General features: G+C 36.7%; 1 long non-coding RNA gene across 3 annotated transcripts in view; it reads left to right on the forward strand.

Annotated features, from left to right (window-relative positions):
• LOC147356979 (uncharacterized) overlaps window positions 1-27,331 on the forward strand; it is a 383,508-nt gene that overhangs the window by 252,391 nt on the left and 103,786 nt on the right. For 2 of the 3 annotated variants that reach the window (XR_015143695.1, XR_015143696.1), the window contains one exon: window positions 16,968-17,324. The exons of the other annotated variant lie outside the window; for it this stretch is intronic. This is a non-coding gene — a long non-coding RNA (uncharacterized LOC147356979). Of the gene's footprint in view, window positions 1-16,967; window positions 17,325-27,331 lie in introns of those variants that run through there. 3 annotated transcript variants of the gene reach the window in all.

The following is a 27,331-nucleotide window of genomic DNA, read 5'->3' on the forward strand; positions in this document are numbered from 1 at the left end:
TTATTTTCTTTCCTTTTGTGGGCACCAGCTTGGGTAGTGTTGGCTGCAGAGTCCTCATTTCTGCTGATTTTACTCAGAATATTCTAGGGGTCTTCCTGCCTTTATTTAATCTTCATACTACTCATCACTATGTTTCCTCACATCACTAAAGATGAAGGTTTGGGTCTCACTCTCTGTTTCTTTCCCCCTTTCCTTGTTGTTGTTTGTTTGTTTGTTTTGTTATTTTAGAGAAGAAAAGTAGTAAAGAAACTTGCTATACCATCTTTAATATAAAATCCTAATTTTCTAGCATTTATTATGAATTGTAAAAGCAGTATCAGGAACACTTTTCTTCTAGTAATATTGTACTTACTAGGTAAGATCTTACACAGGTACTTTTTCTTCTTAAAGAATAAAACCCTAAGACAAAAATTTTAATAGTAATTAAAAGTTCATCCATACATATAAAGGGAAGAAGCATATGTCTTGTTAAATAGTTTTTATATTGTACTGTATTTTAAAAACAGCTTTAATAGAAATATTTACTAGCATTTAACTTCATTTTATAAGAGTGGCAGTATTTTTAGGAGACTCTTGTAATCAATTGTATCATCAGTAAAATATAAATATATGTCGCATGTCATTCTCAAACATAGCACATGGAGGGACTTCCCTGGTGATAGAGTGGTTTGGACGTGGTGCTTCCACTGCAGGGGTCACATGTTTGATTCCTGGTCAGGGAACTAAGATCCCTCAAGCAGTACGCTTAATAACATAAAAGAAAGCACGTGGAGAATCTCTGCAAGCATGAAATTCAATCAATAATAATTTTGTGAATACTGGAGAGGAAGTTATAGAACACACCATCCTGTTTGTAACTTAAATATAACTTTGTCTCTGAAACCCCGGGCTATCATTTTGTAAATAGTTTCAATAACCCCTTAACAGCTTAACTGTATTAAAATTGTTCTGGATATCAAGAATATTAGAGTGGCTACTTTATATTTAGAATATATAATATTTCCATACGGTCGCGAAGAATCGGACCCGACTGAGTGACTTCACTTTCACTTTTCACTTTCGTGCATTGGAGAAGGAAATGGCAACCCACTCCAGTGTTCTTGCCTGGAGAATCCCAGGGATGGCGGGGCCTGGTGGGCTGCCGTCTATGGGGTCGCACAGAGTCGGACACGACTGAAGCGACTTAGCAGCAGCAGCAGTATGTGTTTATTTTCAGGTTCACTTTCTAGTTCAGTACCAAGTATATAGAATAAGAGCACCAGAGTTTGAAAATTAAAAATTGAAGTTTACTAAAATAATAACAGAAAGAAAAACACCAGCTCATATATATATTATGGAGAACGAAATGGCAACCCACTCCAGTAAGAGGAGCCTGGCAGGTTACAGTCCATGGGGTCACCAAGAGTCGGACAGGACTTAGCGACTAAACCACCCCGGACATATGCTGCTGCTGCTAAGTCACTTCAGTCGTGTCCGACTCTGTGCGACCCCATAGACAGCAGCCCACCAGGCTTCCCCGTCCCTGGGATTCTCCAGACAAGAACACTGGAGTGGGTTGCCATTTCCTTCTCCAATGCATAAAAGTGAAAGTGAAGTCGCTCAGTTGTGTCCGACTCTGCGACCCCATGGACTACTGCCTACCAGGTTCCTCCTTCCATGGGATTTTCCAGGCAAGAGTACTGGAGTGGGGTGCCATTGCCTTCTCCAACACATATACATACACTTATATATATGTATGTGTATGTATGTGTATATATATATATATATACATATATATGTATATATATATGAAACATATATATATGAAACAGAATACCAGCTCAAATATATATATATATATGTATATGTATGTATATAAATTTATATATACATACATACATACATACCTATGCCTAGATACGTACATACAGACACACATACATTTTTTAACCAGCTATTTTTTTAGAGCTTATAAATTGTATAAGAGTTGATGTGTATACCTTTGTCTTAATTTTAAATATGAAGCACCTAAGTCTGAAAGTGTCAGTTTGTGGAGGTCATACAGAGGGTTTTAACCCTCATCTATCTATTCATCAGGCTAACTCTCTTATTATAGTAATATAATATTTCCCTGTTGGTATATACTATTTTAAAATACATATTCTAAAAGCCATTATAAAATCCTAAATAAAAGTTAAAAAGCTAATCAAATTTTGATTTGGTGGCAAGTTGTCATGAATTGAAAAAGGGAAGTTCAAAATGTTCAGAAAGCAAGGCCCTGTATCTATATGCCTGTATTTTATTGACAGTCTATAAATTTTAATGAGAGGTTCTTAAAATACTTTATAACCTATGAATTTATGAAGAAGATTTGTTTTAAAAACATCAAGAGCTTATCATTTAGAGACAACAACTCTTATAATTTATATGTATCTTCTATCATTTCCCTCTTTTTAAATATGCAAACACCAACAACTTTTAACTGAGATCATATGTTGAGGTTTATAGCCTGAAGACGGATGGTAATTAAATTCAACCATAAACGTTTTTTCTGTAAAGGATGTCAGAAAACCCATCTTAAACAGCCCATACTGTCCTGTTTTATGGATACATTTTAATTGATTCAACGTTTAGTATGCCATCTATTTTTTTCCTCCAGAGGTATCTATATATACGTGTTGTATTTTGCATGTGTGTCTATATATACGCATGAAATAAAGTCTTATTCAAGAATATGCACATACAGATTACTTAATTTCTAAGATAAACTTTTACAAAATTAAATACCAAGCAAAAATTGTAACTATTTATAAACCTTTTGATCTATATTTTAAACCTTTTTTCAGAAGAGGTTTTGTCTATACCATTCCACAAGCCATGAATGCAGATAGTAATTTTGCTGCATCCTTACTCTAGTTATTATTTTTAGTTTTGAAAATCTTACTTATTATGAACTCATATGTTTTCATAGTAGTATGGCTGAAAATGTTGTTTCATGTTTACTGAGTACTGGTATTTTTATGATTTTGGTCTCCGTAAACTTAACTCACTTGTCTTTTTATCTAGTGATCTTTTGAGTAAATATGCTTTTAATTCTCTTTCCTTATTATACATACTCACATTATCAGTGCTCCATTCCTTGTGAGAGAAGGCAAAAGAAAGAGAGTCTGTGGAAGTAGATTATAGAAAGTACATATCTCCATTTTCCAGCATACCACCAAGGTCCTCTGCTCAAATTTTTCATAATCTGAAATAATGAAAGTCACTACCAAATTATTATAACCATCTATAATCAGGTTAACACAGATTATTTAGACTTCTACCTCAGGTGCTTTGTGACTGCAGTTTAATTGAAAGAAAATCACACTGTCAATTAAAAATAGAGTGAAAAGTGGATCGTGACTGAAATGTAGTTTCTTAAGAAGCAAAAGGAAATAAGGTATAATTAATAGAATACTAATTGGACAAAGTGAAAACACAGATAATTTTTCTTTTCTTTTGTTCTTCTATAATTCAAGGTATATCATTTGAGTAAAGACATAAATAAAAGATATGCATAAAATTATATTCTGATGAAAACAATTCATAATATTGTACTTTTAAATTAACTTAATTTTCTTCAAAATCAATGCTAAGAATTCTAGTTTAACATAGGATCTCTTTCAGGGGTAAGCATTAAATGTAAGATCAGATATCTCCTGACATGTGAAAAGTAAAGAGAAAGAAATAATTCTCTAGGATTGTTAAACTCAGAGACATAAGTCTTTTTGAGATCAGCAGTAAGGGAAAATGAACCCTGAATTGAGATCAAGTGCCAGTCACCATCAGGAAACAAGCAAGAACAGCAAGTACCCCTTGGGAATATTGTTTGTGTGATTATAATTCAGCAGGCCAAGCTGTAGCTGAGGTACATCTTGAGTACTCATGTGCTTTATCAATTTAAAGAATTAGAGAATTCAAAAATACATTTAAGGACATATTCTACCTTGAGAACATTGGAGACCTAACAGATGACAGGATTCTGGAAATGGGATGTAATTTCAAGCTGTTTGTGAAAACATACATGAAATTGGAATTTGACAAGGCCACTGATGTATTAAAACTAATTCATGAAGAGAAAAAAGGGAGAGGTCAATTGAATAGAAGCAGAAGGAAAAAGAAGAAAGGTTTGAATTATTTGATTTACCTGGAATAAAATGCAGTATTTTCCAAGTTTGCCAAAGACATATTTTCTTACCCTTTCATCTTCACACAAAAATGTTTACAATAATTTACAAGGGTTAAGAAAACATGTGGGCATGGAAGACCAGCAATATCTTTTGCAAAATGATTTTCTGTCAAAAAGTTGTCATCATATTCCTGTGAGATGAGAAAAGGAGAACAATGTATCCCCTTTTCTAATATGTGCAGTGAAGAGGTATTCATAGCTCAGACTAAACGACAGTGCTTTATTTTCTTATCCTGGAAAATGACTTCGAAAGTTGTTTTTTATTTTAAATAATTAAAAGGTTGCATGTGGCTTGCTCTTCTCCTTGTGCTGAGCTTCCTCCCCTCTGAGTCTGCCTCTCCACTGTCCACCCCAACCTCCTCACCTGCTAAGAAGACACTTTGCTCAGGAGCCACTGAGAGGTCAAGGCCTTTATTTTAATGATGGAAATAATGAGGAAAGACACAAAAACCTGGAGTCAGGGAGGCTAAATGGATTTATTGCACTGTGAAATGTTGAAATTATTTCTAGAGAAAAATAGAAGACTCCAAAAAAGCAGATAAGAAACTTTATGTTTTTATTTTTGTTTTTCATTTTAGCTTTTTATTTTGGGAGGGGGGCAATTGAGAGGAGAGTGAAGAAAATCAGGGGAAGAAGTTTTTCTCTAAAATGGAATTTTAAGAACTGTATGAACATAATTTGAATTTCAAGTATAATGATATATAAAGAATTAAAGTTGAAACTTAAAATGTTCTGTATCTCTTATAATTAACATTCTCCAGCTTTGAATCCTAATATTATGTATTTCTAAAGTAATAATACATTATTGTTATTGTTCTCATTTTTATATATAATTGTGTCTTGAAAGTCCATCTGCTGAAACTATCAATGAATTATTTTCTAGCAATGACATGAACAGATATCAGAATAACCTGTTAGGGTAATGATCTGATGCACTTTAAGTGGTACAAAGTAAGCAGTTTGGGATGTAGTTTATTTGCTCCCTAAATTTGTATATATTCATGGTTTTATACTGAAAACATATTGTCTTTAAGAATAAAAATCACCATTTCTAGAGAGAAAATACCTTCCAACTGTAGAGTTCACATTGTTCATCACCCATTAAATGATTTGTGTGGGATTTAGGAAATATAGCTTAGAAAGCTCAACTATCTAGAAATAACCTTGCAGTTCTCTCAGTTTTAGTTTTAAGTATTTTGATGTGTTATTCTTAAGTAGATAATGTTAAGGGTTGTTTTGTCTTCTTGGAGAATTGGTCCTTTTATCTTTATATAATGCAACTCTTTATCCATGGTTAATTTCCCTATTCTGAGCTCTGCTTGGTCTACAATTAATATATTTTGATTAGTTTTAGCTGTGTGTTAGTCTGCCCATATCCTGGTGGCTTATACAACAGAAACGTACGGTCTAAAGTTCTGGAGGTAAGAAGGTACCAGTGAGGACTTGGGGAGGAGGGTGATAGGGAAGCAGAGAGATAGAGTTCTCCTGTCTCTTTACAGAGTCAAGATAGGGTTGGAATTTTTCTCAGGTCATTTTCATACATATTGTTCAAAGACCACAGAGTAGTTAATTAACTTGTTTCATAAAAAGTGAAAGTGAAGTCGTTCAGTCGTGTCTGACTCTTTGCGACCCCATGGGCTGTAGCCGATCAGGCTCCTCCGTCCATGGGACTTTCCAGGCAAGTGTGCTGAAGTGGATTGCCATTTCCTTCTCCAGGGGATATTCCCAATCCAGGAATGGAACCCAGGTCTCCCGTATTGCAGGCAGATACTTTACCATCTGAGCCACCAGGGAAGCACAAAGGTATTTCAATTCTAGATAACATGCGTGCAAAGATGGGCTCAATAAAGGACAGTAATGGTATGGACCTCACAGAAGCAGAGGATATTAAGAAGAGGTTGCAAGAATACACAGAAGAACTGTACAAAAAAGATCTTCACAACCAAGATAATCACAATGGTGTGATCACTGACCTAGAGCCAGACATCCTGAAATGTGAAGTCAAGTGGGCCTTAAAAAGCATCACTAGGAACAAAGCTAGTAGAGGTGATGGAATTCCAGTTGAGCTATTTCAAATCCTGAAAGATGAGGCTGTGAAAGTTCTGCACTCAATATGCCAGCAAATTGGGAAAACTCAGCAGTGGCCAAAGGACTGAAAAGGGTCAGTTTTCATTCCAATCCCAAAGAAAGGCACTGTCAAAGAATTCTCAAACTACTGCATAATTGCACTCATCTCACACACTAGTAAAGTAATGCCCCAAATTCTCCAAGCCAGGCTTCAGCAATATGTGAACCGTGAACTTCCAGATGTTCAAGCTGGTTTTAGAAAAGTCAGAGGAACCAGAGATCAAATTGCCAATCCACTGGATCATGGAAAAAGCAAGAGAGTTACAGAAAAACATCTATTTCTGCTTTACTGACTGTGCCAAAGCCTTTGACTGTGTGGATCACAATAAACTGTGGAAAATTCTGAAAGAGATGGGAATACCAGACCACCTGACCTGCCTTTTGAGAAACCTATATGCAGGTCAGTAAGCAACCATTAGAACTGGACATGGAGCAACAGACTGGTTCCAAATAGGAGAAGGAGTATGTCAAGTCTGTATACTGTCACCCTGCTTATTTAACTTCTATGCAGAGTACATCATGAGAAACGCTGGACTGGAAGAAGCACAATCTGGAATCAAGATTGCCAGGAGAAATATCAATAACCTCAGAGATGCAGATGACACCACCCTTATGGCAGAAAGTGAAGAGGAACTAAAAAGCCTCTTGATGAAAGTGAAGGAGGAGAGTGAAAAAGTTGGCTTAAAGCTCAACATTCAGAAAATGAAGATCATGGCATCTGGTCCCATCACTTCATGGGAAATAGATGGGGAAACAGTGAAAACAGTGTCAGACTTTATTTTTTGGGGCTCTAAAATCACTGCAGATGGTGACTGCAGCCATGAAATTAAAACACGCTTACTACTTGGAAGGAAAGTTATGACCAACCTAGATAGCATATTGAAAAGCAGAGATATTACTCTGCCAACAAAGGTCTGTCTAGTCAAGGCTATGGTTTTTCCAGTGGTCATGTATGGATGTGAGCGTTGGACTGTGAAGAAGGCTGAGCGCTGAAGAATTGATGCTTTTGAACTGTGGTGTTGGAGAAGACTCTTGAGAGTCCCTCGGACTGCAAGGAGATCCAACCAGTCCATTCTCAAGGAGATCAGTCCTGGGATTTCTTTGGAAGGAATGATGCTAAAGCTGAAACTCCAATACTTTGGCCACCTCATGTGAAGAGTTGACTCATTGGAAAAGACCCTGATGCTGGAAGGGATTGGGGGCAGGAGGAAAAAGGGATGACAGAGCATGAGATGACTGGATGGCATCACAGACTTGATGGAGTTTGAGTGAACTCCGGGAGTTGGTGATGGACAAGGAGGCCTGGCATGCTGCAATTCATGGGGTTGCAAAGAATCAGACATGACTGAGTGACTGAACTGAACTAAGACTATACCCATATGGATAATTGTAAATGAATCTAGTTACATTGGCCAAAAAGCAAGTGCTCTGAAACAAGATCCCTAAAGCTATTCATGTGATAAGCAGCTATTTTATTTACATGCTTCCTTTAAAAAGTATTTGAAAAATCTAAAAGTATAGTTTTTATCACAAATATTTAAAGATTAAACAGGTTTTTAGATTACTAAATATTTAAGCTAATATTTAGATATATAATCTTTTAGATATTGAAAGTATTCTAAGATCACATACTATTTCAGCAATTTAAGAACAGACATAGAAATTAATTAAAATTAGCATAAAATTAGATATTTGCAATAATATATTCCCAGTTCTAATTTTCAATTCTTAATCTAGTAAAACCTACATCTTAAATTGAAGCTTACATATTATTAACACGATTTAAAAATGTTAGTAAAACAATATATTTTTATCTTAAAACTCCTAATAGTAACATTTTCCAGACATTTAAACTTTATATACATGCAAATTTCTAATAAAAGGAAACAACCTCATAAAAATGTAGAGAAATAAATAAATAAAATAATAAAATTTATTTATGCTAAACAAGCTAAATAAAATAAGCTAACTAAGCTAAATAAAAATAGATTTATGCTTCTTCAGTGAAATTTTGCAATGACTGAAAAATGGAAAAGAATCAGTCTTGTAAACTGCCTGATGAAATTAAAACTTTCAAGCCCTTTTATAGAAAATATAATTTGTTAATATATTATAATTACAAATATACAAATATAGTATATAATTTGTATAATATAATTTGTTATAAACATTTTGGAACCCAATTCTTTCCATGTGTTTATTTTCTAATATAAATATTGGGGGTAATAATTTCCTTGTGGGACTATTGACACAAGATCAAATATTTCTAATTGATACCCTCATCAATATAATACAGAAAATCACACACTGTTTGAAGAATGGATCTCAAATTTAAGTCACCTGATTTATCTCTGTTTTAAAAGAAAGTAGTTTTCCTTCTGTCCTACATACTGTCATGTTTAGACAATTGTAATTAACAATGCTCCTAGTAACTCGGTACAGCAGTAAAGTGAAAGTGAAACTCATTCAGCTGTGTCCGACTCTTTCTCCATGGATTATACAGTCCATGGAATTCTCCAGGCCAGAATGCTGGAGTGGGTAACCTTTCCCTTCTCCAGGGCATCTTCCCAATCCAAGGGTGGAATCCAGGTCTCCTGCATTGCAGGTGGATTCTTCACCAGTTGAGCCACAAGGGAGGCCAAGAATACTGGAGTGGGTAGCTTATCCCGTCTCCAGGGCATCTTCCTGACCAGGAATCGAACTGGGATCTCCTGCATTGCAGGTAGATTCTTTACTAACAGTTGTCAGGGAAACCCTGATACAGCGGTAAGTAGAATATATATTTTCTCTACAATATAATACTTATAGTGTCCCATATTTAATAGCAAAGAGACATCTAAGAGGAATTTTGTCATTCACTATCTGTTTATGATCGAGTTCTGTTTTCCACGTTTGTCATAAGAAAAATATACATGAAGATAGTGAAAATCAGTAAGTCTATGATATGAATGCACATTTTAACCTGTAAACCATTACACATATTGTAGGTGCCCTTTTATTAATGTCTACTTTAATAATATCTGCTTTAAAGTGTTAAAAAACAAATAAGGACTGAAGATATAAACCATTTCTTTAATGCTGTTAATAATAATGTCACATCTGCAGAGTCAGTTTTTGCAAGAAGTAAAAACATGCTTACATTCAAGGCCCACTGCTTTCAGATGGAGTTTATTTACACTGTGCCTGGTTCACCACTTCTATAATGTAACCATATTCAATACCCATGTTTTTGTTAGGTTCATTTTGGAAGAGTTAAAAATAAGAATATTATTGAATTAATAGTATCTGGAAGACTGTTATGACATTTGTTTGTTGTTTAGTTGCTAAGTAATGTCTGACTCTTTGAGATCCATGTACTGTGGCCCTTCCAGGTTCCTCTGTCCATGGGATTTCCCAGGCAAGAATACTGGAGTGGGTAGCCATTCCCTTCAGGGGATCTTCCCAACCCAGGGGCTGAATCTGCATCTCCTGCATTGGCAGGTAGATTCTTTACCACTGAGCCACCAGGGAAGCCCTGGAAATTACCAAAATGTTGACTATCATTTTTATAGAATTGATTTTCATGCTATGTTTGAGAAATCTAAAAGGCCAAATAGCTTCTTATCACTTTATTAAAGACAGACTTTCACACACATGTAAATCATGATACGTTGTTATAAAATCTTGATTACAGTAAGCATGTAAGATTAAGTCAGTGAATAAGGAAAATGCCAAGAGAGACAAGCTGTCCTGATGTGGAGCTCAAGTTGGAAAAATGTTATTTCATCATATATAACTGTGGAAATTTATTCTGAAGACCCTTTTTGAAAGATTTTTCTATTCCTGGATTACCTGCATTGTCCCTGCATAGATTTGTGTTTGAAAAAGTTACATATAGAGAGGCTGAATCATTTTTAGACACTAACCTCCCTTTAGAATAGCCCCATGGAGTCCATTGGGTATATAACCAAACCTTAGACAATTTTTTGCACCATCTGGTCAACTATCTTTCCTGTAACACACAATTATCAACCTAACAGGATAGGGTTTATAATCTTTGTCTCAGTGCCAACTTCCTTTTTTTAAATTTTCCAGAAAAAAAATGGAGATTTACATTTCTTAATGTATATGCACTACATATAAAATGTTAGGGCATCCCTGGTGGCTCAGATGGTAAAAAATCTGCCTGCAATGCAGGAGATCCCAGTTTGATTCCTGGGTAGGGAAGATCCACTGGAGAAGGGATAGGCTACCCATTCCAATATTATTGGGATTCCCTTGTGGCTCAGCTGGTAAAGAATACACCTGCAATTTGGGAGAACTGTGTTTGATACCTGGGTTGGGAAGATCCCCTGGAGGAGGGCATGGCAACCCACTCCAGTCTTCTTGCCTGGAGAATCCCATGGACAGAGCAGCCTGGCAGGCTACAGTCCATGGGGCCACAGGGTTGGACATGACTGAGTGACTAAGCACACAGCACTCTAAATTACCAGTTTTGTAGTTTGTCCAGTCCTGCTGGTTATACAGATATAATTTTATATAGTTGTGATCATTGTGTATGCATCATTTTAAATTCTGCATTTTTTGCTCATTGATTTTGTGTATGTGTCTGTTGCTGTTTTTAATTTTCAATTGGAGGATAATTGCTTTACAATGTTGTGTTGGCTTTTGTCATACAGCGACATAAATCAGCCATAGGTATGCATATATCCCCTCTCTCTTGAACCTCGCTCCCATCCATGGAGGACGAGCTTCCTGTGTTCCTATGTCATACAGCAACTTCCTATTATTAGTGCCAACTTCTTAACCACCTATGTCAGAGTCTTATAGTTTATTTTCTTGGGCCCACCAGCCTTGCCTTGCCAAATAATTCACCTGTGATCTCTACCTTTTGTGTACCAAGAATCTGAAGTTTTAATAAGCTTCTCTGGTGAATTTCAGGCACATTATAGTTTGAGAAACACTTCATCTTGTATTTATGGTTAAGACACATTCTTTCAACATTTGAACATTTAAAAAAGTACCAAAAAAGAAATCCTCCAAAGTTATTGTCAATCACTACTTAAGTGCTTCTTTTTTCTAGGAGAAACAAGGACAAAGTACATATTTGAAATTATCACAAACATCTTAGATTGATGTTTAGAATGTTTGAGACCAAAACAAGAAACATCACACTAATTCATATCCACTTTGTTAGACACTTTCTTTTTTTTTATCTTCTCTTTTTCTTTCTTTTTTTTTTTTTTTTTTTGCATTATGTTACTTTATTTTTTTTAAATTTATTTTAATTGGATGGCAAAACCAAACATCAACATGAATCCACCAAGGGTATACATATGTTCCCAATCCTGAACCCCCCTCCCACCTCCCTCCCCATACCATCCCTCTGAGTCATCCCAGTGCACCAGCCCCAAGCATCCTGTATCCTGCATCGAACCTTGAGAAGGTTTAAATTTGTTAACAGTTAATTATAACTTTTTTTTTTTTTTTTAGCTTAAAAGGATTCAGTATTGAGCAGACACTAAATTAAATCTGTTTAAATAAAAATAAATAAACTCCTCAGGCTTGTACCAGGGTACCGTGTCTCTTGCTTTACCACTACAATTCTTACCTCAGTGTATTCAAATATTTATGTAATTCATAGATAGTGTTCAATCCCTGGGTCAGAAAGATGCCATGGAGTAGGAAATGGCAACCCACTACAGTATTCTTGCCTGAAAAATTCCATGGGCAGAGAAGCCTGACAGGTTAGAGTCCATGGGGTTGTAAAGAGTTGAATATGACTGAGCATGCATGAAAGGCAAGGTTTCTGTCTTTAAAAACACTTTCACTTATCCTTAGAGTAGGGAGACCCAAGATACTACCTTTTTATGGGGGTGAGTTATTGCACAATTATTTTATAGATAATTATAAAATTATTTATTCCAGCCTATATATTTCTAGGCTATAAAATTTGAAGCACAATCCTGCTCACATGCAATGTATGCATAAGAGACGCAAGATAATTATATGTCCATTATCTGTCTGATCAGATTTCAAGCCTGATATCTGTGTCATTGTTGTTCAGTTGCTAAGTCATGTCCAGCTCTTTGCAACCTCATGGACTGCAGCACAACCGGCTTCCCTGTCCTTCGCTATCTTTCAGATTTTGCTCAAACTCACGTCCACTGAGTCAGTGATGCTACCTAACCATTTCATCTTCTGCCGTCCTCTTCTGAGTTCTACCTGGCATCAATTTGATGTTTATCTTCAGAAGAAGAACCTTGCATTTATCTGTTTTGAAGCGAGAACTTATGTTAATAATTACTCAAAATGTTTTGCTATTTTTCCACATGTTCTGCGTGTGTGCACACATACAGTTGAAGCTGTTTTCATTTTTTGAGATAATGTACTTTCTGATACTCATACTACTGATTAAGAGAGTCAGTTCAGTTCAGTTCAGTCGGTCAGTCACGTCTGACTCTTTGCGACCCCATGAACCACAGCATGCCAGGACTCCCTGTCCATCACCAACTCCCGGAGTCCACCAGAGCCATTGAGTTGGTGATACCATCCAAACATCTCATCCTCTATCATCCCCTTCTCCTCCTGCCCTCAGTCTTTCCCAGCATCAGGGTCTTTTCAAATGAGTCAGCTCTTTGCATCAGGTGGCCAAAGTATTGGAGTTTCAGTTTCAATGTCAGTCCTTCCAATGAACACCCAGGACTGATCTCCTTGAGGATCGACTGGTTGGATCTCCTTGCAGTCCAAGAGACTCTCAAGAGTGTTCCCCAACACCACTTTTCAAAAGCATCAATTCTTCAGTGTTCAGCTTTCTTTATAGTTCAACTCTCACATACATACATGACCACTGGAAAAACCATAGCCTTGACTAGACAGACCTTTGTTGACAAAGTAATGTCTCTGCTTTTTAATATTCTGTCTAGGTTGGTCATAACTTTCCTTCCAAGGAGTAAGCATCTTTTAATTTCATGGCTAGAATCACCATCTGCAGTGATTTTGGAGCCCAGAAAAATAAAGTCAACCACTGTTTCCACTGTTTCCCCATCTATTTGCCATGAAGTAATGTGAACAGATGCCATGATCTTTGTTTTCTGAATGTTGAGCTTTAAGCCAACTTTTTCACTCTCCTTTTTTGCTTTCATCAAGAAGCTCTTTGATTCTTCTGCACTTTCTGCCATAAGGGTGGTGTCATCTGCATATCTGAGGTTATTGATATTTCTCCTAGCAATCTTGCTTCTAGCTTGTGCTTCCTCCAGCCCAATGTTTCTCATGATGTACTCTGCATATAAATTAAATAAGTAAGGTGACAATATACAGCCTTGACGTACTCCTTTTCCTATTTGGAGTCTGTTGTTCCATGGCCAGTTCTAACTGTTGCTTCCTGATCTGCATATAGATTTCTCAAGAGGCAGGTCAGGTGGTCTGGTATTCCCATTGCTTTCAAAATTTTCCACAGTTTATTGTGATCCACACAGTCATATGCTTTGGCATAATCAATAAAGCAAAAACAGGTGTTTTCTGGAACTCTCTTGCCTTTTTGATGATCCAGTGGATGTTGACAATTTGATCTCTGGTTCCTCTGCCTTTTCTGAAACCAGCTTGAATGTCTGGAAGTTCACTGTTCACGTATTGCTGAAGCCTGGCTTGAAGAATTTTAAGCATCACTTTACTAGTGTGTGAGATGAGTGCAATTGTGTGGCAGTTTGAGCATTCTTTGGCATTGCCTTTCTTTGGGATTGGAATGAAAACTGACTTTTTACAGTCTTATGGCCACTGCTGAGTTTTCCAAATTTGCTGGCATATGGAGTGCAGCACTTTCACAGCATCATCTTTCAGGATTTGAAATAGCTCAACTGGAATTCCATCACCTCCACTGGCTTTGTTCATAGTGATGCTTCCTAAGGCCCACTTGACTTCACATTCCAGGATGTCTGGCTCTAGGTGAGTAATCACGCCATCATGATTATCTTGGTCATGAAGATCTTTTTTGTACAGTTCTTCTGTGTATTTTTGCCACCTCTTCTTAATATCTTCTGCTTCTGTTAGGTCCCTACCATTTCTATCCTTTATTGAGCCCATCTTTGCATAAGATGTTTCCTTGGTATCTAATTTTCTTGAAGAGATCTCTAGTCTTACTAGCCCCTTAATACTGTGTCTGTGCCCTCCTTATTTCAATGAGTTGTATCACCATTCTCTTAAAGAAATTTGAGTAGTCAAACTGAACTTCTTGTCTTTTACTCCATCCCTCTAATCATTGAATCTTATTGATCATGTATCAACAACAATGATAGACTATGTCATCAAACTAGTTGATACTAATTTCTATATTGAATAAAATAAATCTAATAGTCGTCATGTTTAGGATATAATAATGTGTTGTGCCAATGGAGTTATCTTCGTGTAATTTTTCCCATAAGTTCACCAATTATTAATTAAATGATTAAATAAGTTAATATATCATTTGTAAACCATAACAAGCTCATTAAATAATATTCTGAAATTTCTGGGTGTCAGAGAATTAATCTCTATGATATTATAGCTTTTGATCATATATGACATATAATATATATTGCACACACACACACACACACACACACACACACACACACAAAACAAGTGAATCTCTACCACCATTTCCTTAGGACGAAGATGTAAAATGAGACCTCAGCAGTTGTCTCAATTTAAGATAATGCACCATGCTATTGAAAACTGGTCAAATAATTGCTTTAATTTTCTAAAAAGATACAAAGTACAGTTCCAATGCTTTCTAATGAGACCCCTCAGGCTCATCAACCACGGTCCAGCCTAGATGAGAAAACAATTCATCAGAAATATTTAGGGAGATGTTTTACAAAAGCTTTCCAATTACCATGGCTGTTCATTCTTGTGTTCCAACCCTTTCTTCAATCTCAAACCAAGAGGATTAGATTCAAGGAATCTTTATCAGATTCTTAAGACAACTATTTAGATCAAACAACTCCATCTGAAAAAGTCTGTGTATAGTTCCCCCCCCCACCCAGGCTATTTCCTCAGGGAAGAATAATAAGAGACAGTCACTCTGATGCTGAGTAACTATGATTGCCTTGCTAGAAAATGGATTGCAACCATGAGGTCTGTAGGGCATGGGTAGAGATATTCTGAACGTGCAAAACAGCTCTCCAAGGAAAGGACCAGCCTGGAGCACCTACCCCACAGACATTGGCTGCACCAGCTCTAGATAAAAGCAACACTAGTCAAGCAGGCCTATTTTGATCCCTTAATATTCTTTCCTTCATTCATCCAAAACCTGGGTGAGGTATGACTGCCTCTACATCCCCACTATTAGAGAATTTCCTGGACAAGACAAATTAGGAAAATCAAGTGTTCATTTGGGTGAGATTGATATTTTGATATTGCAGTGACCTTTCTCATGTTGCATATGGTATTGTTATTTACCACCTTCAAGTGCTTGGGAAGATATAGGATGCAAGCAAGATGGTTTTGGGATGAGGAAAAATATGACAAGAGCAAGCTTGAATATAAGGTGAAAAATAAATAAATTTTTTTCCTTCCAAACAATTGAATTTAGCTCATTCTGGATATGTGAATTTCCCCAGCAATGTTTACTGCAGTGGTCTACTTTAATAGTATATTCACTTCAAATTTTCCCAGCTCTTAGGAAAAAAAATGACCTTATGGAAGTCCAAGTGATCATTCTTATACATAAATACGTTTATGTCTGAGTCATCGTTAATATTGTTTGACTGTTTCCTTTAGCTTAAAGATAAATGGTGAGATTCTTAACCTGGGTCTCCTTCCCTCTTTAGCCTCATCTTTTTCACTGTACCCACTTCCCAATTCATATTTCCTTTTCACCAACAGTTGACATTTTTTAGAGATATAACTGACTTATAACACTGTGCAAGTTTAAGATATACAACATGTTTAGTTGATACATTTATGTAGTGGAGTCTGATTACCACTGTAGCATTAGTTAACACTTCTTTCACATCACATGATTATTTTGTGCGCATATGGAGAGAAAAATTAAGATCTGATCTGATCATTTTCTGATGTAGCTGGTCTTTTACAATTTCTTCTCAATGTGTAATATCTTTTTCTAACACTCCAACTTATTTATCTGGCCCACTTTCCCTCATGCCTTTGTTGCAGCTTGTATAACTCTTTTTGCATATTTCCCTAGAGACTTAAGATGGGCTCAGATGTTTATATTCATGAGACATGCTTCAAACTATATACTTTCACAGTCAGAGCTCTTATAATAGCTTTTTGTGGTAATGTTAATTTTTGGTATCATTTAGTAATCTATAAGGGGACTTCCCTGGTCAGCTACTGATGACAAGGGATTGTGGTTTCTCTACTGTCTGTTATAGGCCATTGTAGTGGCATTTAACATATTTCTGAATGACTGTTTGAATGGAAGAGGAAAAAATCTTGAACAGCAGAACCATGTAGAAAGCTTGTTATTGTCCTGCCAGTAAGTTTATCAGGCACAGTGGAAGACTATCTTACTTTTTTAATGTTTTATTTTGTATTGGGATATAGCAGATTAACAATGTTGTGATAGTTTCAGGTGAACAGCAAAGGGACTCAGTCATATATTTATATTAATACATGTATCCATTCTCTCCCCAATTCCCCTCCCATCCAGGCTGTCACACAGCACTGAGCAGAATTCCATCTGCTATACAATAGGATCTTGTTGGTTACCCAGTTTTGAATATAACAGTGTATACCTGTTCATCCAAACTCCCTATCCATTCCCCCGTCCTTCCACACGCTTACCCACCTCTAGCAACCGTAAGTTCATTCTCTGTGTTGCTGAGTCTGTTTCTGTTTTGTAAGTAAGTTCATTTATATCATGTTTTTTTAGACTATCTTATGTTTTTAAGAATATTTTTGGCTTCATTGTGTCTCAACTAAATATAAACATACTAAAGGAGAATCTTTAGTATGCATTGTCTGGAAGCCTCACAAAGACTATGTTGTCTTTATTGCAATGGCAAAGATACTCTGTCATTAGAGATAATAGAAAAAGATGATAAGATAGCTGAAAATGAAGCAAAAAAAAAAAAAAAAAACTTTGTCAAGGAAGCCCAACTTAATAATGTATTTTATGGGTATTTATGGACATTTTGCATGATATTTTTTCTTCTTTCACTCCTTTGTGGGCTTGTGTGTAGGTTAGTCCCTGCTAATTGCACCCTTCTTGTAGTCTTGACTCTTCACTGAGGTCAGCCTTTGGCAAGTTTACAATGGTCCCTTTGTTAACTAAAGATCAGAGATTTAGCAATCTTGGTGCATTACTCTTTTAATGTAATGTAATGATGCTTATTATTGTGGCTTTGTTAGTTAATATCTAAAGACAGGTCTTTGACAATCATGCTACTCTCTCTCATTTAAAAGGCAAAATTGGATTACTCCATTTGCCTTAGTTCACAACACATGGCCATTAGGTTTCTTAATGGATTTGGAAAACTCAATAATTCCTTGCTCAGATTAGATTTTATTAGATTTGGATGTCTTTTGTACTAACTTTTAAAGAGCTGTAGACAGTGTAATCAGATTAAAGTCCCAGACTCAATGGCTTACAATATATTATAACATTTTTATTGGCTCTTTATAAGCACCTAAAGTCACATTGAGAACAATATGGTACTGAGACTTCACAAAATTAAATTCAGAAAGTGAGAAATTGCCATATCCTTACATTGTAGAGTTATTTTTCCCTTTTCAGGATATTTCTTTGTTTTCACATGCTCTTATAGTTATCAGGAAGAAGAAGACATATGTTGTTTATAAAATAATAATAAAAAGATTATATGTACCTTATATATATTATCTATTACATAAAATAAGAAAAGATAGTATGTAAAACAGAAACTACTTCTCATTTTGTACATAGTTTTTATGATGCATACGGGATAATTAAGTGCCATATCAGTGCTATTATAATTGAAATCTACATCTTTGATTAAATTACCAGAAAATAAAGGCCATGCATTACAAAATTTTTCCTATATACTGACTACAGAGACAATGGCATTTTAACTACATATTTTACAATAAATGCCAGAGAGGACATGGAGAGAAGGGAACCCTCTTACACTGTTGGAGGGAATGTAAATTGATATATCCACTGTGGAGAATGGTATGGAGGTACATTAAAAAACAAAATAGAGCTACTATTTGGCCCAGCAATCTCATTCTTGAGCATGTAATCAGAGAAAAACATGATCTGAAAGGATATATATACCCCAATGTTCATTGCAGCAGTGTTTACATGTGAAGACATGGAAGCAACCTAAATGTCCATCAACAGAGGAGTGGATAAATATGTGGTACTATGCAATGGAATGTTATCAGCCATTAAAAAGAATGAAATAACATCATTTGCAGCAATATGGATGGACCTAGAGAGTGTGATATTGAGTGTAGTAAGTCAGACAGAGAAGGTGAAATATTGTGATATCCCTTATATGTGGAATCTAAAAAGTAATGATACAAATGAACTTACTTCTAAAACGGAAACATCCTCACAGACATAGAGAACAAACTTATGGTTCCCAGCGAGGTGGCAGGGGGAGGAATAGTTAGGAAGTTTGGGATAGGCTTGTACACACTGCTATATTTTAAATGGATAACCAACAAGGACTTACTGTATAGCATATGGAACTCTGCTCAGTGTATTGTGGCAGCCAGGATGGGAAGGGAGTTTGGGGGGTGAATAGAAACATGTATATGTATGGCCGTGCCCTTTTGCTGTTCACCTGAAACTATCACAACATTGGTGATCGGCTATACCCTAATACAAAATAAAAGGTTCAAAAGGAAAAAAAAAAGAAGAAATAGTCAAGAAAACAAATACAACTGTTTTAATAACTGACTTCTGATAGTAAAGTTTTCTTGAAAATGAAGATTAGAGTTCAGTAAGTGACAAAGACAATATAATAAAATCAACATCAAAAATAATTTTAAGCATATAAGGCAAATGCTATATCTTAAGTGTGTATACTCATTCAAAGTAACATGTCACTGTAACATTGAAAGACTTTGAATCTCTACACATTTAAGAAATATGTTTATCAAATTCTTTTTTTCATCCTTAGGGTATTTAATTTTTAATCTTATATTTTTTAAATTAATTTTTTTTGGAATATAGTTGATTTACAGTGCTGTAAATGTTACTTCTGTTGTACAGCAAAGTGAATCAGTTATACATGTACAGTTCCCTTTTCTATACAGTAGGTACTTCTTAATTATCTATTTCATATATAGTCATCCTGTGTATGTGTCAGACTCAATCACCCCAATGTAAAATGAACATTCCTATAGCATGTGTGCCTCACAGAGTCCATTGTCTCCTGGGAGTAGTTCCTTTAGTGCTTACGTTTCTTTACTGTCAACTTAACTTTGATTCTTTAGGAGTTTTGCTGATCATCTTTGCATATGTTTCACTTTTACCATAAACATCTGATGTGCTTGGTTTCCTGGGTGTTACATTTGGAACTGTCTGCCCTTTTGTCCTTGTTGCAGGGCAAGCACTGGAGTGAGAGGGAGGGCATATGAGGCTGGATGAAGTTGGGTCATACTGCAAACACTCCAGGAGAAAGGGTCCAACAGTCCCAGCTACAGTCACTTTATCTCAAATTAAAAACCCCTGACCTGTTCCCTAATATGGTAGTTCTTGTCACCTCAAGTCTTAAAGCATTAGACATTTTCTAGTTTATCTGGGTAACTACTTTTTCCTTCTATAATCTGAAAATAGGACCTTTTTGTTACACCCCATGCCTGTCTCTTTGAATAGAGTATAAATAATGCCAGCTATAAAATATGTTGATTCCCTGATGGCTCAGGCAGTAAATAATCTACCTGCAATGCAGGAGACCTGGATTCGATCCCTGAGTTGGGAAGATGCCCTGGAGGAGGGCATGGCAACCCACTCCAGTATTCTTCCCTGTAGAATCCCCATGGACAGAGGAGCCTGGTAGGCTACAGTCCATGGGGTCTCAAAGAGTCGGACGTGACTGAGCAATTAAGCAGCAGCAGTAGCATAAAATATGTTAATGTTTTGCGTGACAGTTGATGATAGTTAACTTATTTAGTAGTTTTTCTCACTTGACTGAGAACAGCAGATCTCCTCTGAATTATACCCTGGGACCACGCAAGTTGTTATCCAAATCGAGATGATATTGTGACTAGAAAGGACAGTATTAATAATTATGCTGGGAAAAATGGGTGTAAACTATTACTGTCCCAGGCAAACCAATATGTATGGCTATACTCTGAGTATAATACTTTAGGATTTATATATTAAAAAAGAGAATTATATTGGACTCAAGGATGCAATCATTTATATTGATCTATTGTTGTTTGTGTATTTATTTATTGTTGTTCAGTCACTAAGTTCTGTCAGATTCTTTGTGCCCCCATGGACTGCAGCATACCAGGCTCCTCTGTTCTCCTCCATTGCCCAGAGTGCATATATGTATTCTCACAAATGAGAAGAGCAACTCTTAGAAACCTAAGGCTATATTTTGTGATTATTTTCATTTTCTCCAAGGTACAAAATCAATACTTTTTCTAAGTAAATGTCTATAATTGAAGTACCCATAACATGAATTGTTTCCTAATTATTTTGACCATGACTTAAGTGGCCCAGATTACAATAAAGCAGTTGACATTTTAAGTATACACCAGGAACATATTAATCTCCAACAACTATGAGGGTTTATACATTATTCTCTTTGACTGAGTGTTAACTAGTAAATGGATGGCTTGATTAAAATATATGCAATACATTTTCCTCAAACACAGAATTAATTGCTTCTTTCTACTAAGTTCTCACTTTACTGAGCTTTTTTTATGTATTGCTGTTTACTTCAATTATTGTTAATCTCCACATTGCATTATCTATGGTGTTATTACTGTTATTATTATCAAAATTATTAGATAAAGGAAACTGAACAAGTTGTAGTTAACAAATGTGTTGGTATTTTCATCTAGAACTAACAATAAAGTAGAGATTAGGAGACATTTTACACAGATATGTCAAGATGGCAGCAAAGAAGGAAGTTCGCTCATCTTCTCCTGTGAGAACTCCAAAATTACAACTCGCTGCTGAACAACCACCGAGAGAAGAATGTTGGGTCCCACCAAAAAAAAGATACCCCAAGTGCCAGGGCAAAGGAGAAGCCCCAGCCAGATGGTAGGAGGGGAGAAATCACGTTTGGAATCAAACCCCATACAGGCCACAGAGGCTTGGAGGGCTCAAAGAAAAACTGCTGTGCACCAGGAGACTCCACAAAGACTGAGCCAGACCTGTCTTTGAGTGTTTCTGTTTCTCCTATGGAGTTATGGGTCTGCACTAACCTGCCACAGGGGCAGGGGCTCTGGATGCATCAGACCTGGGTGTGGCATAAGCCCTCTTGGAGGTCACCATTAACCCCACCATAGAGCCACTGGAACTTACAAAGGACTGTAGAAACAGACTCTTGGAAGGCACAAACAAACCCTGTGTGCACCAGGACCCAGGAGAAAGGAGCAATGACCCCACAAGAGACAGACCCAGACTTGCATGTGAGTGTCCAAGAGTCTCTGGTATAGGCATGGGTTGGCATTGCCCTGCTGCAGGGTCAGGGGGTACTGAGTGTAGAATTGCATGCACAGAACCTTTTGAAGGAGGTTGCCATTATCTTCATTGCTTCCACTATAGTTTGGTCTCAGGTCAAATAACTGGGAGGGGATACAGCCCCACCTATTGGGAGAAAATTGGATTAAAAATTACTGAACATTGCCCTGCCCATCAGAACAAGACCCAGTTCCCCCATAGTCAGTCTCTCCCATCAGGAAGCTTTCATAAGCCTCTTATTGTTATTGGTCAGAGGCCAGTCAGAATGAAAACCACAATCACAGAAGACTAATCAAAATGATAAAATAGACCACAGCTTTGTCTAATTCAATGAAACTATGAACCATGCCATGTAAGGCCACCCAAGGTGTACAGCTCATGGTGGAGAGGTCTGACAAAATGGGGTCCACCAGAGAAGGCAATGGCAAACCACTTCAGCATTCTTGCTTGAGAACCCCATGAAGAGTATGAAAAAGCAAAAAGATAGGACACTCAAAGATGAACTCCACAGTTCGGTAGGTGCCCAATATGCTACTGGAGATCAATGGAGAAATATCTCCAGAAAGAATGAAGAGTCAGAGTCAAAGCAAAAACACCACCTAGTTGTGGACATGACTGGTGATGGAAGTAAAGTCCAATGCTGTAAAGAGCAATATTGCATAGGAAGCTGGAATGTTAGGTCCATGAATCAAGGTAAATTGGTTTTCTATATATAGGTCTTTAGTTTCTTTAGGTAGATATATTCCTAAGTATTTTATTCTTTTCGTTGCAATGGTGAATGGAATTGTTTCCTTAATTTCTCTTTCTATTTTCTCATTATTAGTTTATAGGAATGCAAGGGATTTCTGTGTGTTGATTTTATATCCTGCAACTTTACTATAATCATTGATTAGTTCTAGTAATTTTCTGGTGGAGTCTTTAGGGTTTTCTATGTAGAGGATCATGTCATCTGCAAATAGTGAGAGTTTTACTTCTTCTTTGCCAATTTGGATTCCTTTTATTTCTTTTTCTGCTCTGATTGCTGTGGCCAAAACTTCCAAAACTATGTTGAATAGTAATGGTGAAAGTGGGCACCCTTGTCTTGTTCCTGACTTTAGAGGAAATGCTTTCAATTTTTCACCATTGAGGATAATGTTTGCTGTGGGTTTGTCATATATAGCTTTTATTATGTTGAGGTATGTTCCTTCTATTCCTGCTTTCTGGAGAGTTTTTATCATAAATGGGTGTTGAATTTTGTCAAAGGCTTTCTCTGCCTCTATTGAGATAATCATATGGTTTTTGTTTTTCAATTTGTTAATGTGGTGTATTACATTGATTGATTTGCGGATATTGAAGAATCCATGCATCCCTGGGATAAAGCCCACTTGGTCATGGTGTATGATCTTTTTAATGTGTTGTTGGATTCTGATTGCTAGAATTTTGTTTAGAATTTTTGCATCTATGTTCATCAGTGATATTGGCCTGTAATCAAGGTAAATTGGAAGTGGTCAAACAGGAGATGGCAAGAGTGAACATCGACGTTTTAGGAATCAGTGAACTAAAATGGACTGGAATGGGCGAATTTAACTCAGATGGCCATTATATCTACTATGTGGACAGTAATCCCTTAGAAAAAATGGAGTAGTCCTCATAGTCAACAAAAAAATCCAAAATGCAGTTCTTGGGTGCAATCACAAAAAACAGAATGATCTCTGTTCATTTCTGGGGCAAACCATTCAATATCACAGTAATCCAAGTATATACCCCAACCAGTAATGCTGAAGAAGCAGAAGTTGAATGGTTCTATGAAGACCTACAAGACCTTCTAGAACTAACACCCCAAAAGGGTGTCCTTTTCATTATAGGGGGCTAGAATGCAAAAGTAGGAAGTCAAGAGATTCCTGGAGTAACAGGGAAATTTGGCCTTGGAGTACAAAATGAAGCAGGGCAAAGGCTAACAGAGTTTTGCCAAGAGAATGTACTGGTCATACAAAACACTGACTTCCAACAACACAAGAGAAGACTCTACACATGGACATCACTGGATAGTCAATACCAAAATCAGATTGATTATATTCTTTGTAGGAAAGATGGAGATGATCAATACAGTCAACAAAAACAAGACCAGGAGCTGACTGTCACTCAGATCATGAACTCCTTATTGTCAAATTCAGACTTAAAATTGAATAAAGTAGGGATAACCACTAGACCATTCAGGTATGACTGGTATAATCAAATCCCTTACAATTATACAGTGGGAGTGACAAATAGATTTAAGGGATTAGATCTGATAGACAGGGTGCCTGAAGAACTACAGACAGGTTCATGACATTGTATAGGAGGCAGTGATTAAGAGCATCCTCAAGAAAAAGAAATGCAAAAGGCAAAATGTTTGTCTGAGAAGGCCTTACAAATATCTGAGAGAGAAGAGAAGCTAAAGGCAAAGGAGAAAAAGAAAGATATACACATTTGATTGCAGTTTCAAAGAATATCAGGGAAAGATAAGAAGGCCTTCCTCAGTGATCAATGCAAAGAAATAGAGGAAAACAATAGAATGGGAAAGACTAGAGATCTCTTGAAGAAAATGAGATACCAAGGTAACATTTCATGCAAAAATGGGCACAATAAAGGACAGAAATGGTACAGACCTAACAGAAGCAGAAGATATTAAGATGAGGTGGCAAGAATACACACAAGAACTATACAAAAAAGACCTTCATGATGCAGATAACCACGATGGTGTGATCACTCACCTAGAGCCAGACATCCTGGAATTTGAAGTCAAGTGGGCCTTAGGAAGCATCGCTGCAAACAAAGCCAGTGGAGCTGATGGAATTCCAGTTGAGTGACTTAAAATCCTAAAAATTGATTCTGTGAAAGTGCTGCACTCAATATGCCAGCAAATTTGGAAAAGTCAGCCTTGGACAAAGGAATGGAAAAAGTCACTTTTCATCCCAATCCCAAAGAAAGGAAATACCAAAGTGTTCAAACTTCTGCACAGTTGCACTCATGTCACATGCTAGCAAAGTTATGCTCAAAATTCTCCAAGCCAGGTTTCAACAGTACATGAACTGTGAGCTTTCAGATATTCAAGCAGGATTTAGAAAAGGCAGAGGAACCAAAGATCAAATTGCCAGCATCCATTGTATCATCAAAAAAGTAAGAGAGTTCCAGAAAAACATCCTACTTCTGCTTTATTGACCATGCTAAAGCCTTTGACTGTTTGGATCTCAACATATGGTGAAAAGTAAAAGACGAGAGTGAAAAAGATGACTTAAAACTCAACATTCAGGAAACCAAATTCATGGCATCTGGTCCCATCACTTCATGGCAAATAAATGGGGAAACAATGGAAACCTTAACCCTAACCCTAACCCTAACCCTAAATCCTAAACCCTAACCCTTTAAAATAAAGAGACTTTATTTTTTAGGGGTCCATATTCACTGCAGATAGATGGTGACTGCAGCCATAAATTTAAAAGATGCTTGCTCTTTGGAAGAAAAGCTATGACCAAAGTAGACAGCATATTAAAAAGCAGATATTACTCTGCCAACAAAGGTCCATCTAGTCAAAGCTGTTTTTCCAGTAGTCATGTATGGGTGTGAGAGTTGGACCCTAAACAAAGCTGAGTGCCAAAGAATTGATGCTTCTGAACTGTGATGTTCAAGAAGACTCTTGAGAGCTCCTTGGACTACAAGGAGATCCAACCAGTCCATCCTAAAGGAAATCAGTTGTGAATATTCATTGGAAGGACTGATGCTGAACCTGAAACTCTAATACTTTGGCCACCTGATGCAAGGAAATGACCCCAATGCTGGGAAAGATCGAAGGCAGAAGGAGAAGGAGATGACAGAGGGTAAAATGGATGGATGGCATCACTGACTCAATGCACATTAGGGTGAGCAATCTCCAGGAGTTGACGATGGATAGGGAAGCCTGGAGGGCTGCAGTCCATGGGGTCACAGAGTCAGATACGACTGTGTGACTGAACTGAAATTACACAGAAATTCAAATAATAAATTTTTTTAGTCTTTTAGACCACATATGATCTCTGTTACATATTCTTTATTAATTTTTCCTGTCCCTTAAAAAAGGAACTTGATGAAGCCCATGGAATGCAGTTTTTCCCCACATTCTGTAATGCACAGCATAATTTCTCTATCCCATACATTGTAAAATAAATGTTTTATGATTCTATGAATCACCTATAAATAACATACTTTCTTTGTGCCCTCAAAATCTCTACTCCTGACAAACCTGACTAGAATTGTTCCAAATTCATGCATATTTACTTAACTTCATTATTCACAATGCCTGGCCACATTTTGTAGAGAACCATTGACCATAATACCCTTCCTATTAGTTTTTGTATTTCTTTGGGCCACTTCACATCTCTGAAGAACAGGAGGGTGGGCTGCATGTGTTCTTAGCTTCGATTTCTATGCCTTCCTGGTCATTTATTGTCAGTGCAATCTTGGGTAAGTAATTGACTTTGGTGGTGGCTTAGTTGCTAAGTTGTGCCCCCATGGACTGTAGCTCACCAGGTTCCCCTGTTCATGGCATTTTCCAGGCAAGAATACTAGAGTGGGTTGCCATTTCTTTCTATTTACTGTGCTTCAAATTCATCATCTTTAAAAGTTGACTAAATGATACAACCAAACTCTCTGTGTTGTTCCAGTTTAAAACAATGTCAAGCACACAGTAAGCCCTCAGTAAAGCTATTATTATTATCTTTTTTATTTTAGTGCTAGCTAAAGTCTACCACTAGAATCATACCTACTAGAATATTTTCAGTTTCTTTCACTTTAGTAATAATGTACTTAACTATAGCAACATGAGACACTTGCTACCAGATGCAAGGGATTTAGTGTATCTTTTTTAAATTAATAAGGCAGTGACCCTGCCTTGTCAATATATAAAATGATTATCTGAGTAATTATAATATCTGACTGGATATGATGAATGATATTGTGGTTCAAAGTAAAGCTGTGTTAGTTTTCTCTATTAGAAGGAATAGCAAAGGCTTCAGAGAGAATGTATAATGTGTGAAATATCTTTGAAAATTTGGGAAAACAATTAGTAATGAGTAGAGGACCATTGTAAAATTTTAAAAGAAGGATGACAAAGTGTTATCCTGATTGGTGAGATGTGTGTTTGCTTTGACAAGCTCTCAGGAAACATTGAATGTATAATACATGTCTTTCTAGAGAGTCACACAGTGTTGAGAAATTTGATCTGACTGGGAAATGCAGGATGGTTCATAGCCACAGGAGACTGCATGCTAAAAAGCTATGGCAAAGGTGTAAGTTGAAGGTAATCTAGATTCAAGAGAGTGTGATGGTAACCGAAAAGGTGAGATTGACTAGAAAGGATAAAATTTCTACTGGTAGCTTCCACCAACTAC

This window comes from Bos grunniens, chromosome 16, assembly GCF_055505025.1.
Source record: "Bos grunniens cultivar Pamir isolate PY7600 chromosome 16, Bosgru_T2T1.0, whole genome shotgun sequence".
NCBI lineage: Eukaryota > Metazoa > Chordata > Mammalia > Artiodactyla > Bovidae > Bos > Bos grunniens.